This window comes from Leptopilina heterotoma, unplaced genomic scaffold, assembly GCF_015476425.1.
Source record: "Leptopilina heterotoma isolate Lh14 unplaced genomic scaffold, ASM1547642v1 Lhet_167, whole genome shotgun sequence".
NCBI lineage: Eukaryota > Metazoa > Arthropoda > Insecta > Hymenoptera > Figitidae > Leptopilina > Leptopilina heterotoma.
In genome coordinates this window covers 1,379,424-1,397,007 of record NW_025110883.1, presented here as the reverse complement: position 1 = coordinate 1,397,007, position 17,584 = coordinate 1,379,424, and the positions used below count along the sequence as shown (strand labels likewise).

Genomic DNA, 17,584 nt, shown 5'->3' with positions numbered 1-17,584 from the left:
TGTTTTATCGACAGTGAGATTTTACTCGAACTACTTCACTTCTATATCTACTTTACCGATTGTTGAACAATTATCGATAACTTACCGACGAGATAATTTACAAGGGGGTAATTTACCGACTAGAAATAAAATTATCATTGGTCGGTAAGACTGTTTTATCATACCAGCTTACCTAGTGTCGATAAGTGATAAGGAAAATTTCGACTTGATTTTTAGTTGTTAATTAGAAAAGAAAAAGGAAAGAAAAATACGACGATTAGCTGGTTATTAACTTTGAAAGGAAAACCGGCCAAGGCCTCAGGAATCGCGAACAGACATCCGCGTTGGCAATAATAATTGCTCGCTCGACGATGTACTTGAAAAATATATATACGGAGGCACGCACAGAGAGTTGCGCTCACACATAATCGACCGTCTTATGCTCGTGGCCCAATTCTTACAATTTACAGTCGTTTCGTAATATTCTGCCTTTGCAATTTTACTCCCTCGATGATGTTAATCATTTTTTTCTATTGCTATTTTTCATTATCCCAAATAGAAAAAATGTAGTTTTTTAAAACACTTGGCGTTTTTGTTCTAGTTCTTCTTCACGTTCACATTTAAATTATTTTTCTATTTTTTGAGAGTATTCTAAAGAATTTGTTTAACAATTTATTTTCATTAATTAATTAATTTATTTATTATTTAATTTCATTTTCAAATAAAAATACAGGGAAAAATTTAGAATTTTGGTCAAAGGAGGAGTTGTTTTTCAATAGAGTGGATTTTTTTTGTTTTTTCAACAAAAGAAAGAATAAAAACTAAGGAGTCTGGTAGAATGACGGTTAAGGGGGAGAGAAGGAAAAAAAAGCGAGAAGAGTGTGTATTCATCTTGCTTGTGTCACTTTCGCCTTGGGTAGAGTGCGGAACAATCTCTTTTTGGTTCCTCACATCAATCGCGCGTTTGCGTGCTCAGCGATCGATCCTTGGGTTTTTGAGTTTTTCAAATGCGCACTAAAACAATAAGCAGAGCGTCAAGAAACTTTTTAAAAACGAACGTTTTTTTTCCTTCTACTTTTAGTTTTCACTTTTTCTTCTCCACTTGAATATTTAATTTCTTGTTCTACTTGAACATATAGAAAAAATTGTTAATTCTTGCATTATCTTTTTGAAAATTTCTTCCATGTTTCCTAGAGGAAAATTTCTTTCTCTGATTTCAGTTTTCAATATTGCAAATAGTTTGAACTTTTTACATTTTTTTGTTTCAACGGAGAAAAATACCTATATGCTTATTGCGTATATGTTTATAGTAACTTTAACATTTACGGTTTCATTTATTGTCATTTTTACCTTTTATTTATTTGTAGCATTAATCACATCAGTATTTTTAACTATTTCCTGTTTTAATTCATTATATATAGTTTTATAATTGAAACTCGTAATTTTCAAACTTTTCATTCAATTTGAATATTTGGACTCAATTATTATTATAGATTTCGTAATAAATTAAATTTGTTATCCGTTATTAAAGGAAAAATAGAACACGGATGTTTTTTAGGCACACTTTTTTATTACTTACACTTGTGTTTGATCAGTCTTGAACAGAGAGAGAAGATTAGTAATATTATTCAACTCTACTCTTTTTTTATTTTACAATTTCGTAAAATTATATTATGTATATTATGATTAGTAGTTATTTAAATATTCGTGACGCTCCAAAGTGAAAGGTACTTACAAAATTGTAGGTCTTTTTACTATTAGTGGAACTTTTTTTTGTAAAAAAAATAATTTTTATTAAATATTTTGGATGCAATTAGGATTTAAGTATCATTAGTTTGCACTGAGATTTAATCTTTTTTTATGTATTATCACTTGGAAATTAAGTATTAATAACCATAGACTACAATTTTTTGGTACATAGAGAAAAAGTAGTAAAAGTTACCAGAAATGCTTAACCAGAAATGTTTTACTATAAAAGTATAGTTAAAGTTACTTTATATTTTTCTCCGTGTAAATTATTGTACAGCATAGAATGTCAGATAAATTCTAACTAAAAGAACCTATTGTTCCTATTTTCCTTGTCAAATAGAAGTCAAAAAATCAATTTCGTGATAATCGTACAATTTATAGGGTAATTTTCAATATTTGATTAAAGTTATGTTATTGCGAAAATGTGAATCATGTTTGCTATATAGTGGTAAATTTTCGGGGGACATGGGTAATGGAAACATAAAATTGTATATGTATAGATAAACTATATAATACGTATATAAACGTATATATACGCGTGACAAGTGAACGCGTCCCATAGGAAATTGTGTTATTCCCTCGACTGCATCCACAGCTGTCTGGTCTCTGCGCGTCCGTCTGTCTTTCTGTCGGTTGCACTTGTCGCGCTCGCTATAAAGCCCTCATTCCCTTGACCCTACCCAAACAACATATAAGTTGTTCCCCCTAATGCTCTGCGAACATTCTGAAATAGATCTTCTCCAACCAGAAACCCCTCCATCATATACATTACACACACACATTTACACACACGTACAACAATTTACACCGCACTGGGAAAAACAGGTACTTTGAATTCCTCCTCAAGGACCGTTTTCCTCTCTAATTATCTCATCAACATTTTAATTTATATACCTTCGTAGTATATACGCACTTTATACACTGCAATTTTTATTCTCGATTTCAAAAGAAATTAAATCGCAGGCGCATAGCGAAAATTTATTCTGTTCCAGTGATTCTTATTTTTTTAAATCAGAAATAACACTATACTTTTATTACTTGAAATTTTACTCTATCGAACTCGAACTCATTTTTACAAAAATGTACTTCGGTTGTAACAACTTTTACCCCAAAAGTATAGTAAAAATTGACAAAAAAGCGCAAAAGTTCGAAACAGTTTTGGTTTTATTTAAAAAATAGTAAAACATATACCTTATTCGTTTTCTCCAAGCAGTAATAAAATAAGTTTCGTATAAACTATAAAAATCGCGGGACGGAAATGCGAAGAAATTCCAGACACCATTCTATTATGAAAGTATAGTAAAATTTACTCTACTCCCCCTTTTCCGTGTATGAATATGTGAATTAACATATAGCTACATATCTTTATTCATTATATCGTTTTATTATTGTCGCTTATCATTAGCACTGTTTTAAATCTATTTCTCACGAGTAACAACTATTTCGTAGTTGTAAACAAGTTCCGCAGATGTAGGACGTAGTAGTAGGATAGGCAGCAATAATATAGTATATATATATGCTAGCGAAAGAGTAGATCTTGTGGATATTGAGTAATCGGCTTCCTCGTATTGCTTCAGAAATTTGTGATTGAAAGTTTATTCAAGAATACATGAGTTATTTTATGTTTCTTAACTGTCAGTTGCTATGGTGAATGTTGAATTTTCTCTTGAAAAAAGAAAAAAAGAAAATGAAATTTAAGAGAAAATCTATAAGCTTTTGCATTAATTAGTATACGATCTGTTCGGTTACGTTATAACTTAATCCCACGTGAAATTTAATTAATTCACTATTATTAATTGATTCGCTGTTGATTTCAATTTATGTAATTTCGATTATTAATTTCATTGTTTTGTAATTGATGGTTCTGGTTAAAATTACGATTACTGAAACTGAATTCTAGTTTTAATTTTTGAAATCTTAACCAGGATTTATGTAATTTCAACAGATGAAATTTTAATTATTTTTAATATACTTTAAACTTTGAACTTTTTTGTAATTTTGGTTCTTGAAACTGGAGACGATTGTATAGTTACAATATTAAACTTTTAACCGTTTGCAGTTTCGATACTTAAAAATTGTTGTTTCAGTTCTTCAAACTCAGTTAATTGTAAGCTTTATATATTTTTGAAATTAAAGGAGGTTGTAATTTTAATACTTGCAATTTTAACTGATTGTAGTTTAAATACTTAAAACTTTAACTGATTGTAGTTTAAATCTTTAGAACTTTAAATGATTGTAGTTTTATTCCTTAAAACTTTTACTGATTGTAGTTGATGTATTGATAAGTTTTTTGGCTCAATTTGAAATACTTAAAAATCTGTTAGGCGGTTATTGTGATTCCAATACTTGAAATTTTAACTGAGTTTTAATGATTAAAACTTTAAATAATGTTTTCAACCGAACGTAGTTTTTCTAATTAAAAATGTTCTTTGATAGCACAATTTTTTTAAGGATATCAAATTGAAACAAAAAACGAATCAAAGTGTTGCGAAGCAAAGTTCCGAATCAAAACTTTGCTTCGCAACACTTTGATTCGTTTTTTGTCTCAATTTGATGTATGAGGAATGTAAAAATACGTATATTAGTAGTTAATAACAGAAAATTTCAAAAGATTAAAATTAGAATTGTTTGTTGATTATACAGTCACGTTTAAAATTGATTCGAGACATTTGTCACTGTAATATTATTGCGTTGGAGGAAAAAATAATTTCCCTAAACTAGACGGATATATATAATTTGAGCGCTTATTGTTGTATAGAGTATATGAAAGTGTAGAGTGGATTTTATGTGTATATAAATCAGTATCAGTCACGAGAGAACATGCTGGTGTGGGTATATATGCGTAACAGATAGCACAGGTACATATAACGACTGTTGACATTTTCTGCAAATCGGGTCAGGGCCCTGGTAATGCCTTTACCTCTAACCTGCGCACGCCCTAGGGCAAATTTGTGCACGTAGAGATAGAATTCATTTTTATCCTCTTCGTGACTATGTATGGAATATTAATATTATTCTGCATTGGGAACCATTTTTTTTATTTCTTCCTTTTCACTTTTTTTTCTCGCATCTTATTCAATCTTATTCTTTTCCTAGTTGTTTAATGACTACATGTATTGAATGACGGTTTCATCGCTATGACGTGACAATATGGTAAAATCGAGAAATATTTGGTAATTAGAAAGTTATAACCAATCATTTACAGGCATTTTTTTTCTCTCACTTCCTTAATGGATTTTTACACAATCATCGTTTATGTGTTTTGATTTTGTAATCTTTGAAATCATTTTAATATTATGTATAGGTGTGTATAATAGTATTCGTATGTTTCTATTTTATAATCGTGTTTTACTACTGTTTTTCTTTTATTTTTATAATTGTATTTTAAGCTTCAATAGATCTTGTAATTTTATTTATAAATTTATGTATTTATAGGTTGGTGAACTTTTGTTTCAATTATTATCGATTGTTGTTTCACAATTGGAAATTTCCAACTAGTTGAATTATTGTAATAATTTATTTGTGGATTGCAGTTGAGGTAACTTAAATTGTTCTCGGTTCTTCTCTACTTGCAACTCCCTTGCAGTATAGTTTTAATTATTATTTCTATGATTCTACTTTTAAATTTGTAGTTTCACTTTTTGGATTTAAATTTTTTGTAAACTGTCCAAGTTTCCAGTAGGTTGAAATTTCTCAGCAACTGTAGTTTCCACTGTTGGTTTCGAATTTAACAAATATTAAACAAACATCTGTTGGTATACAATTGACAAGAGAATTTGTATCAACTCCCCCAGTGAAATAACTTTCCCATAATATTTAACAGTTTTTTTTCTTGTTTATTATTTTTTCTCGATGGTCAATGCGATCACGCACTTGTGTGTTTAAATCATTAGTGGCGCCTTTGAAAACATAAGGAAATGGAGACACGAAAGGGTGTCTTATTTTTGAACGTGTCTTTGCTTTGATTTTTCCCCCTCGGTTATTTCTTTCCCAGGAGCAATATTGTAGACTACTCTTCACTTTGACTGCGATGAGAGTCATATCGCGGGTGGCTGAATAAACTGAAAGCAACCCCTGGAAAATCAATCTTCTGTCACACAACTCGTCTTTTTTTCCTTACGTAAAACATCAACATCGAAGAGCAAATAAATAAAGGAATTTCGCGGCGTTTAGCCAAAACTGACCTAGACAATGAATAGTGTGTAATAAGAGAGAGAAAATGGTAAATTTCGAATAAAGGGAGGGAAGATCTCGACACTGGAAACAATGCCATGTGACGAAAAAGTATTTCTTACTATTTATATACTATATACACTAACGCTACTTCTTGCGCAATTCATGAAAAGATAAAGAATGTTTCCTGTTATTGTTCGACACTTATCCTAGTTTCGCTATCTACGGTAAACTATTTTCCTTTCTTGAAATTCGCCACTTTTTTTTATTCAACACCTTTAGGCAAGGAAAAGGAAGTTTTTATTTTATTACAATATAACAATACAATTTCTATTCTTCAAATTTCTTCATTCACAGTGAATTTAATTTGTCGTAAAATTTCAAAGATATTGCAAAAAAAAGGAAAAAATTGCTAAAGAATCTTATTATTGTGTTTATATATGGTTGTGCTGAAAAATTTACTTACAAAACAAAAGAGCAAATTATTTTCCCTTTGTGCAGTTTTAATAATTTGAAATTTAAGTTGGTATTAGTTTCGATTATGATAGTTTAAATTTTAATTATATTCCTGTATTTTTAATTATTTTAATAAAAATTATTTGAAGCAGCCGAATTTATAACAAGTGGAGTAAAATGAAAAGAGAAAATAAAAATTAGGTGTGAATGATATATAATGTATATAAATGGGAGAGACTTGGAAATAGAAGCGCGTTTTGTAATTTCTCTCTACTTCGCATGGAAATTTCGTACATAGACTTCTTATTGAGCAAGGACTGCGAGCGTATAAGCAGCAACGCGCCCATTAAACGTATGTTAAATGTATGTTGCGAAGCTCGTTTTATATATCGAGGACCGCGTAATCCTTTATCCTTGGACCTATACTATGTGCCAGCAAGTAAACAATTTCGCAAGAGAATCGCTTGCCCGATCCGGTGTTTCCTTATAATACTCGATACACGCGTTTATCGAGACACACGCGTGCTTGAATCTCATTCGACGAAATTAGGTTACGGGTGCGAGAAGATCGATCTCTCAAAAGTCTTGATTTAATCTAGAATTAATCCTAGAATTCGAAAATCGATTCCTGTTATAAATTCCGTTTTTTAACCCTTTTTTCAAAACACTATTTCCCTCACTTTAATTGTACTTTTTTTTATTATTTGTTTACTTATTTTTCAGAGAGAAAATTTTACGCATAATTTAAATTTTTAGAGAATTCATAATAATTATAATTATTTATAACAAAAAAATTTAGATAAAAATTTAGATTTAGATTATTAAACATTGATATTTTCTGAATTAAAATGTTCAAAAAAGTAAATTTTTAGTAGTAGTGGTAATTTTTAGAAAGAAACGTTTGAAATTGAAAAATGGAAATTTATAGATTATGTAATTTATGATTACAATTTTATTAATCTCCCATTTTTGTCTATTTTAAAAAGTATTGCTTAATAGAATAAAAAATTTCAATTTATGTGTATTTAAATATTTTGTATATAGAAAAAAGAGGTCACTGAATTTCAATTTACAGAGAATAATAATGCTTCCGAGTAAAGATAAATATATATATATATATTATATCTATATAAATACTTTAGAATGAACAAGTCGGATAATTTGATTAAATTCTATTTTTGAGCTATAAAATTAATCGAAGTCGATAAAATTTTTATTCCTATTAATAATTCGATAATAGACGAGACAGTAGATATTTTGTTTCTGTTTTTATTTTCTCTATTTCTTTAAATAGGTATCTGTTGCTTTTAAAAACATTTTTTTTAATTAATTTTTTATTGATAAAAGTTATTTATTTGTCATTAATTTATTTTGTTATATTGATTATTTTTGCAGAAAATGAAATTTCTAAATTAATTAATTTACAAAAACTTCAGGATTACTGGGGAAAATTCTTTTTTGCAATTATTGAAAATTTGTTTTATAAGAAGTTGAATAAGAAAGATTGCGATAGTTTCGAATTTACAAAATTGAAAGTACAATGAATGTAAATTACAATAATTCAATTTACAAATTTGCGTAAACTTAGGATCTTTAAAGCTACAATAAAGTTTAGGTGTTTAAAAAATTTAAGAATATATAGAATTTAAATTTATTTAAATCTATTTCATAAAAAATGTAGGTACATTAAAAGAAAAACGACAATAGGGGAGACTGGGGCGAAAAGTTAAATAAAACAAAATTTTCAAAAAAGGACAAAACATGTATTGTATGCGAAAATATCAGAAATTTTTTTATTGAAAGTTTTAGGGGACAAGTTGCCCTACAATATTGATGTATAAATATTTGCATCTAAGCGGATTATATTTTCTAAAAAAAATCATTTATGCAAAATTTAACTTTTCGCCCCAGTCTCCCCTATATTAAATATTTTAAAATAAAATTAGCAATTTTAAAAATAATAGAATTTTAAAAATTTGTAATTCAAATTTTTGTTGATAACGCTAAAAAAATTCAATTTTGGAGAAATTACAAATAATTGCAGAAATTCAATTATTTTCAAAAGTAATAAAAATCCCACAGGAATTCAATTATTTACAATTTTTTATAAATTTCTTCGCAATAATTAAATTATTTTCATGAATTTTTAATTATTTTTAATTTTTATAAAACATGAAGAAATCGATCACTCCGAGTCTTCGACTCGGAGCAATCGATATCTTCATGTTTTATAACAAAATACTTTTATAAGTTGTTTAATTAAAAAAAAAGTTTAAATTTGCATTTTTCAAATGTCTTAATTTCTGTGGAAAAATAATAAAAATTAAATATTTATTTAAAAAAGAAGTTATTGATGTTATCGAATAATTTTACAATTAAATAAATTCGTAAAAATGTAACAGAACATTTTTTTGAGTAAAATTGTTTCTTTTATTTTCTAAAAATTTCCAATTTCATTTTCAATTAAAATTTGTAATTAACAAATAGAATTTCTTAAAATTTTTTGAAAATAATGTTTATTTAATAATTTTAATTAAAAATTTGTTAAATAATTGAATTAAACAAAGAATTTTTTCAATTTTTTAAAATAATCTTGTCTTTTCATAATTATAATTGATTAATTCAATGTTATTAAAATGTATTGATACTATAATTGAATTTCTGCGAAGAATTTTATTACTTTTTAAAAATAATTTAATTGTTTATTAGAATTTTATGGAAATTCATGAAAATAATTGAATTCTTGTGAAGAATTCTTTTTGTTAATAATATTCAAAAGAATTTAGTAAATCTGAAGAATTTTGCATTTTATGGAAATAATTGAAGTCTTGTTTTGATTTTAAAATAAATTTTCGAATTTGATATTAAATATTGCGCAAATGTCGAATTATTTAAATTAAAAAAAGAAAATATTGATAATAATATATTATTTAAAGTACGTGTAGGCGTGTATAATGATACCGTGTGAGATGTAATTCCGACAATATTTTGGGAAGTGAAGATGAGAAATTGTACAGGTGCGGATATATTGGACAATAACATGCGCAATAAGAAGAGGGTTTTGTTCGCGCGTTGGAGGGGAAGGCAACGCAACAGTTTAGAGTGAAGTGTTACGTCAGTGAAAGTGTTATACCGATTTGGGCCGAGGCTAACCTGTGAGCCCTGTCTCCTCGTACACAGTCATGAACCTCTATACACGTATTTAATCGCCATCAGCTTGATTCGTGTTTTATAAAGAATATTCGCGAGAGACCCTATAAATATGAAAAAAAATAATGCTGCAAATTTCCTTCTCTCCTCTATACTCTCAAGTAATTTCTATTTTCCCAATAAACACTAATTGCCGTTTTATTCATTCGGCACATTATAATAATGTATTATAATGTAAGTATATCTCCTCATTCACGGGATTATCGAATATATCAATCGGAATATAGAAACACGTGCAGGAAGTCCTAGATTTTCAACATATTCGAAAACACATTCGTTTCTTTTAAAGCACTTTTTTATTTTTCTCCTTTCTTTATTTAAATTTTTTAAATTCTTTATTAAATATTTTTTTGCATTAAAATATAGTTAAGCAGTACTATCTATAAAACATTTTTAATAATGACTAAAGATTAATTCAAAAAAGAAGACTTTTTACTCCCAAAAATATAATTTCCATTTTTAACAATAGTTATGGATTTTATAACAATAAATTTTACACACTAAAAATATGTAAACCTTGTTAGTATATACACAAAAAAGAAACTAATATATCGCAGTTGTATACTGTAAATATATTTGAGACACGAGGTATTTTTGCAGTTATTATTTTTACTATTATTGTTATTATTGTTTATGTCAGAAGGTGTGAATTTCATTATATGTATATATAGAGCAACCAATACCGGTAGTAGAGTTTACTATATATACTGTCGCAACACACTAATTAATGCCAGTGCTCCATTTTCGGAAGCCGTATATCCGACTCTTAAGTAAAAACATCTGGCTTTATTTATTCCTTACAAAATACTCAAGACCCCACTATGTGTGCAATTTGCATGACGTAATTCACCAACGATTCGTGCAATTTGCCAATCCAACTTATTTTCCCACCGGTTTCACGTATATATGTATATATATATGAAAACAAATAATATAGCAAAATATTTCTATTTTCGCAAATTTTCACCGTTTTTTTTATTTTATGTTACTGTTGGGTACTATTGATTACTGATATTACTTTCATTATTAATATTTTTATAATTTAATAATAATAATTATTTTCAAATTTTTCCTAATAATAATACAATTATAAGAATATATTATTATTGTAATAATTATAATTTAATACTAATAATAATTATTATTATTATAATTATAATAATTAGTTTAAGAGTCTATCAAAATAGAAAATACAATCGTTTGAAAATTAGAATTTTTGCAATTATGTATAGTATTTTAATGATTTAGAATAACAGAAAAATATTTTTCAATTAAGAATTACTGTAATTGAAACTCATAAGTAAACAACTTCTGTAAATTAAGAATTACAACAATTAATGTTTTTGGGTTATGAGTTACATTATTTACAACTTTTAACTTAAGAGTTGCAATGAATGAAACTTTTTGTCTATGAGTTCAAATATTTGAAACTTTTGAAACAAGAGTTACAAATAAATGATACTTTTAGTTCAAGAATTACTATAATTGTAACTCTACTTTTAATTAAGAGTTTAAAAATTTAAAGTTTAAGTTTTTAAGAGTTTAAGAGTTTAAGAGTTTCAACAATTATAACTCTTCGATCAAGAGTTTCAATTTGTTTCAAGTAAATTTTATTTGGTCCAAATAAAAGTTTTATTTGTGTCGAAGAAAATTTTTATTTAAATTAAATAATTAAGAAGACTTTAAGAAAAACATACTTTTATTTATCTTAAATAAATTATATTTTGTTTGAAAAAAAATTTTCTCTAGGGGCGAGAGTTTCGATATTTGGACTATGAGTAACACTATAATAAACTGAATTCAATTAAGGGTTTTAATAATTGAAATTACATTCGCGTGTTAGGTACAATAATAGAAACTGTACAATTAGTTGTTATTAAAAAATAATTGATACTGCAGTAGATTGAGAGTGACAATAATTAGAACTTATATCCCTTATAAGTAAAAAGAGTAAAAAGAGAATAGTGAAAACGTATAAAAAAATATTTGAACAATAGTAAAAAAAATAGAAACAAGACCTTCTCATTTTTTATGAGAATGTAAAAATTTTTTAAATAGTAAAAAAGATAGTAACAAAAATAGTAAGAAAAAGTAAAAGTAAAAAAATAAAACTTTTTACAAAAGTTGACATTATTCATCACAATCCAGGGTTCCTACAGAATCTGGAAATCATGGAAATGGTATGGAATTTTTAAAAGGCTTCTGGAAATCACGGAAATCATGGAAAAGGCCTGGAATATTTAAAAGTTTCTAAATTTTTGCTGTTTTCTATTTTTTCTCTTGAATACAAATTCAAATAATAATAAAGCTAAATGCCATAAAAGAAAGGAAAAAATGTTGAATTTTAAGAAATTCGGATTTTTGAATTTTGGATAATTTTTTATAATTTTAAATTTTTCACCAAAGATTCGAGACTATTAAATAAGTAAAGTATTTTCCAAAAGCACAAAAATAATGAAGCTAAATGCAATAAAAGAGAGGAAAAAATGTTGAATTTTAAGAAATTCGGATTTTTGAATTTTTGATAATTTTTTATAATTTTAAATTTTTCACCAAAGATTCGAGACTATTTAATAAGTAAAGTATTTTCCAAGAGCACAAAAATAATGAAGCTAAATGCAATAAAAGAGAGGAAAAAATGTTGAATTTTAAGAAATTCGGATTTTTGAATTTTTCATAATTTTCTATAATTTTAGATTTTTTAGCAAAGAGTCGAGACTATTAAATAAGTAAAGTATTTTCCAAAAGCACAAAAATAATGAAGCTAAATGCAATAAAAGAGAGGAAAAAATGTTGAATTTTAAGAAATTCGGATTTTTGAATTTTTGATAATTTTTTATAATTTTAAATTTTTCACCAAAGAGTCGAGACTATTAAATAACTAAAGTATTTTCCAAAAGCACAAAAATAATGAAGCTAAATGCAATAAAAGAGAGGAAAAAATGTTGAATTTTAAGAAATTCGGATTTTTGAATTTTTGATAATTTTCTATAATTTTAGATTTTTTAGCAAAGAGTCGAGACTATTAAATAAGTAAAGTATTTTCCAAAAGCACAAAAATAATGAAGCTAAATGCAATAAAAAAGAGGAAAAAATGTTGAATTTTAATCAATTCGGATTTTTGAATTTTTCATAATTTTCTATAATTTTAGATTTTTTAGCAAAGAGTCGAGACTATTAAATAAGTAAAGTATTTTCCAAAAGCACAAAAATAATGAAGCTAAATGCAATAAAAGAGAGGAAAAAATGTTGAATTTTAAGAAATTCGGATTTTTGAATTTTTGATAATTTTTTATAATTTTAAATTTTTCACCAAAGATTCGAGACTATTAAATAACTAAAGTATTTTCCAAAAGCACAAAAATAATGAAGCTAAATGCAATAAAAGAGAGGAAAAAATGTTGAATTTTAAGAAATTCGGATTTTTGAATTTTTGATAATTTTTTATAATTTTAAATTTTTCACCAAAGATTCGAGACTATTAAATAACTAAAGTATTTTCCAAAAGCACAAAAATAATGAAGCTAAATGCAATAAAAGAGAGGAAAAAATGTTGAATTTTAAGAAATTCGGATTTTTGAATTTTTGATAATTTTTTATAATTTTAAATTTTTCACCAAAGATTCGAGACTATTAAATAAGTAAAGTATTTTCCAAAAGCACAAAAATAATGAAGCTAAATGCAATAAAAGAGAGGAAAAAATGTTGAATTTTAAGAAATTCGGATTTTTGAATTTTTCATAATTTTCTATAATTTTTGATTTTTTAGCAAAGAGTCGAGACTATTTAATAAGTAAAGTATTTTCCAAGAGCACAAAAATAATGAAGCTAAATGCCATAAAAGAAAGGAAAAAATGTTGAATTTTAAGAAATTCGGATTTTTGAATTTTTGATAATTTTTTAGAATTTTAAATTTTTCACCAAAGAGTCGAGACTATTTTATAAGTAAAGTATTTTCCAAAAGCACAAAAATAATGAAGCTAAATGCAATAAAAGAGAGGAAAAAATGTTGAATTTTAAGAAATTCGGATTTTTGAATTTTTGATAATTTTTTAGAATTTTAGATTTTTTAGCAAAGAGTCGAGACTATTAAATAAGTAAAGTATTTTCCAAAAGCACAAAAATAATGAAGCTAAATGCAATAAAAAAGAGGAAAAAATGTTGAATTTTAATCAATTCGGATTTTTGAATTTTTCATAATTTTCTATAATTTTAGATTTTTTAGCAAAGAGTCGAGACTATTAAATAAGTAAAGTATTTTCCAAAAGCACAAAAATAATGAAGCTAAATGCAATAAAAGAGAGGAAAAAATGTTGAATTTTAAGAAATTCGGATTTTTGAATTTTTGATAATTTTTTATAATTTTAAATTTTTCACCAAAGATTCGAGACTATTAAATAACTAAAGTATTTTCCAAAAGCACAAAAATAATGAAGCTAAATGCAATAAAAGAGAGGAAAAAATGTTGAATTTTAAGAAATTCGGATTTTTGAATTTTTGATAATTTTTTATAATTTTAAATTTTTCACCAAAGATTCGAGACTATTAAATAACTAAAGTATTTTCCAAAAGCACAAAAATAATGAAGCTAAATGCAATAAAAGAGAGGAAAAAATGTTGAATTTTAAGAAATTCGGATTTTTGAATTTTTGATAATTTTTTATAATTTTAAATTTTTCACCAAAGATTCGAGACTATTAAATAAGTAAAGTATTTTCCAAAAGCACAAAAATAATGAAGCTAAATGCAATAAAAGAGAGGAAAAAATGTTGAATTTTAAGAAATTCGGATTTTTGAATTTTTCATAATTTTCTATAATTTTTGATTTTTTAGCAAAGAGTCGAGACTATTTAATAAGTAAAGTATTTTCCAAGAGCACAAAAATAATGAAGCTAAATGCCATAAAAGAAAGGAAAAAATGTTGAATTTTAAGAAATTCGGATTTTTGAATTTTTGATAATTTTTTAGAATTTTAAATTTTTCACCAAAGAGTCGAGACTATTTTATAAGTAAAGTATTTTCCAAAAGCACAAAAATAATGAAGCTAAATGCAATAAAAGAGAGGAAAAAATGTTGAATTTTAAGAAATTCGGATTTTTGAATTTTTGATAATTTTTTAGAATTTTAGATTTTTTAGCAAAGAGTCGAGACTATTAAATAAGTAAAGTATTTTCCAAAAGCACAAAAATAATGAAGCTAAATGCAATAAAAGAGAGGAAAAAATGTTGAATTTTAAGAAATTCGGATTTTTGAATTTTTGATAATTTTTTATAATTTTAGATTTTTTACCAAAGAGTCGAGACTATTTAATAAGTAAAGTATTTTCCAAGAGCACAAAAATAATGAAGCTAAATGCAATAAAAGAGAGGAAAAAATGTTGAATTTTAAGAAATTCGGATTTTTGAATTTTTTCGAATTTTTGATAATTTTAGGTTTTTTTACCAAAGATTCGAGACTATTTAATAAGTAAAGTGTTTTTAAAGAGCTCAAAAATATTGAAATTAGATTTAAAATTCCACTGGAATTGCGTAAAAATTTGATCTGGAAATCATGGAAAAGGTATGGAATTTAATTTCGGATTTTTGTAGGAATTCTGCAATCTTTCTGCAGATATCAAATTAATAATAATTATTTTCCCATGCATTAAATTTGAAAATTTTGATAAACTTTCTTCTTTGTCTCATCGTAAAATTAACTTATTATTAACATTGTCATGATAATATTTTTTGTTCCACATGGTTTTCCTGGGTTTTGTAAATTCTTATATTATTTTTCTCCTCCGCACTCTTTACTTCATTTCTATTGTTTCCTTTTCACTTGTGTCATGTTCAGTTGACAATTGAGACAGTGAAATTATATTCTTCCTTGGCAGTTTTATGGAGAGCTATTATCTGCTTTATATTTCACACAAGAGACAACCGAGGGTTTTATTTCTGAAGACTTTTTTCCTTTTCTTTTTCTCATTTTTTTTTTTTTTTTTTGTGTAAAAAACGAAAAAATTAAATTGAATGAATGAATGAGGGAGAAAAAGAAAAAGAAGAGGTGAAGGGGTGGGGGTAGGGGGCCAAGAGAAAAAAAGAAGTAAAGAACACGACCTGTAATTGAGCGCGTGGGAGTGCGTGGAATGTACTCGCGGATATTTAAGCGCACACGACTATACGAAAACATTTCCGTAGCGGTAGTCACTCGACCCTGAAAGAGAAGGCTCGATATTGCCAAAGTTTCCGCTTGTAATGCTAATTCTGTGAAAGCGTATTTATACGTAAGTTTCAAGAACATACACACAAATTTCCCATACTTTTAGTGAAATAGAATGTCGAAAAAAAATTATCTTGAAAGGATTGGTCCGACAATATTTGGAAAGTCCTAAGGACAGTTTACTTCTTTGTGAAAAAATTGTAGCATTGAAATTTTTTTGTCTCTTATTTTGTCATGATAGTAGATTTGTTGGCTATTTTAATCAAAATCAATTCAAACAGAACAAAGTATGATTAGTTTTTTTATTTTGTATACATAATATTTTTATACGTAAGCATTTTTCTTGTTTTCCATTTGAATTTCGCGTCAAATTAATTCTGTTTCGTAAAGAAAATTTTTGTAATGAGGCTAAAATCTGCCACTCGGTTTACTTCATCTCATTTGCGAGAGAACTTTCCTGCCATCTGGACGGACGAACGCTGAATTAATTTGGCGCGAAATTCAAAGGGAAAGAAAGAAAAAATGCTTGTGAGCTATGAATTGGTTCAATATTGAAATTCGCGGCTTGCCATTGAACCCTGTGGGGTTATATTGAACAAATGCGAACAAAATGTGAACAAATGTTTGTAATGTTCTGACACGAAGCAAACTTCCTGTATAAGGAGAATTTTATACAAGTTGGTCGCTCGTTTGCCTCGAACTGCAGAGATTGCGGCAAAGTGGCTTTTCCTTTTCTCAACTCGCGATAGCATCGTGTGCGAAGCTTGCATTTAATTAAGGTTATAATGTATCGACATCGGTGCCGCACCTTCAGTTTATAAAGAAACTAAAACGCTTGCTTAAGACACGACACACAAACGACGATCACAAGGAAAACTGCGGACAGATCTTTTCCTCTCTTCTTTTTTCTCTCTGTGTTTTTCTTTTCATTTTATCTTTATACTGTACTATACACGACACGCAACCAACATTATATATTAAGATCTCGCAAAAAATAAAAAAAAAAAATGAGATCGTGCATGGCTAGGTATGTGTATCAGGTGTCACGGCTTTGAGATTGGCTCGAAGGAAAGCGAATTAGCAGGGAAAATTGTTGCCCGCTTTTTCCTAATTAAAAACCGCTCACCAGCTCATTTCTTTTCTTCGACACACATTCACTGCGCGCGTCTGATGGTTACGTTAGTTAAACATGCACTCGCGTTACTTTCATTGAGAAACAAATTTCCCTGTGGGAAATTGGTGTGAACTGTGTCACTTGAAAGAAAGTAAATTAGACATCTTTATATGTACATATATGCGCCTCTTTTATATACAAAGTTTAAGTGTTGAATAATATCACAATTATCGTTCATTATTTCAACACGAGCGTTAGGAAAATTTATTTTCTCTTCCTTACAAGTGTATTTGGTTCTAATTAAAAATGATAAAATAATTATTATAAAGTGTTGTTAAGGGATATTTAATCAGGATTTGGAAGAATTAAAACCACAATTTTATGAGTTACAAAAAATTAAAAATGCAGTCGATTATGAGTTACAAAAAAATAAACGCTTTTCAATTGCTACAGGCTAGGGCACTCATCTACTAAAATCTACTATTTACTATTTTTTTTACATTATACTATTTGGGTACTTTTTTTAGATTCCAGCCACTAAAAGCTACTATTTCTGTTTTTTTTAAATTTCCACTACTTTAAATTCGGTAATACTAGAGACAAAAAAAAACTATTCCCAAAAATTATAATCAATTTTTTTAAAACAATTCAATTATTTTTAAAAAATATTCGAAACTCAATTATTTTCCATATTTAGTATTTTCA

At 27.0% G+C, this 17,584-nt stretch overlaps 1 protein-coding gene across 5 annotated transcripts in view; it reads left to right on the top strand.

The window, feature by feature from the left end:
• The window catches only part of LOC122499365 (ecdysone-induced protein 74EF), a 198,775-nt gene that overhangs the window by 64,319 nt on the left and 116,872 nt on the right, over positions 1–17,584 (top strand). The window lies entirely within an intron of this gene.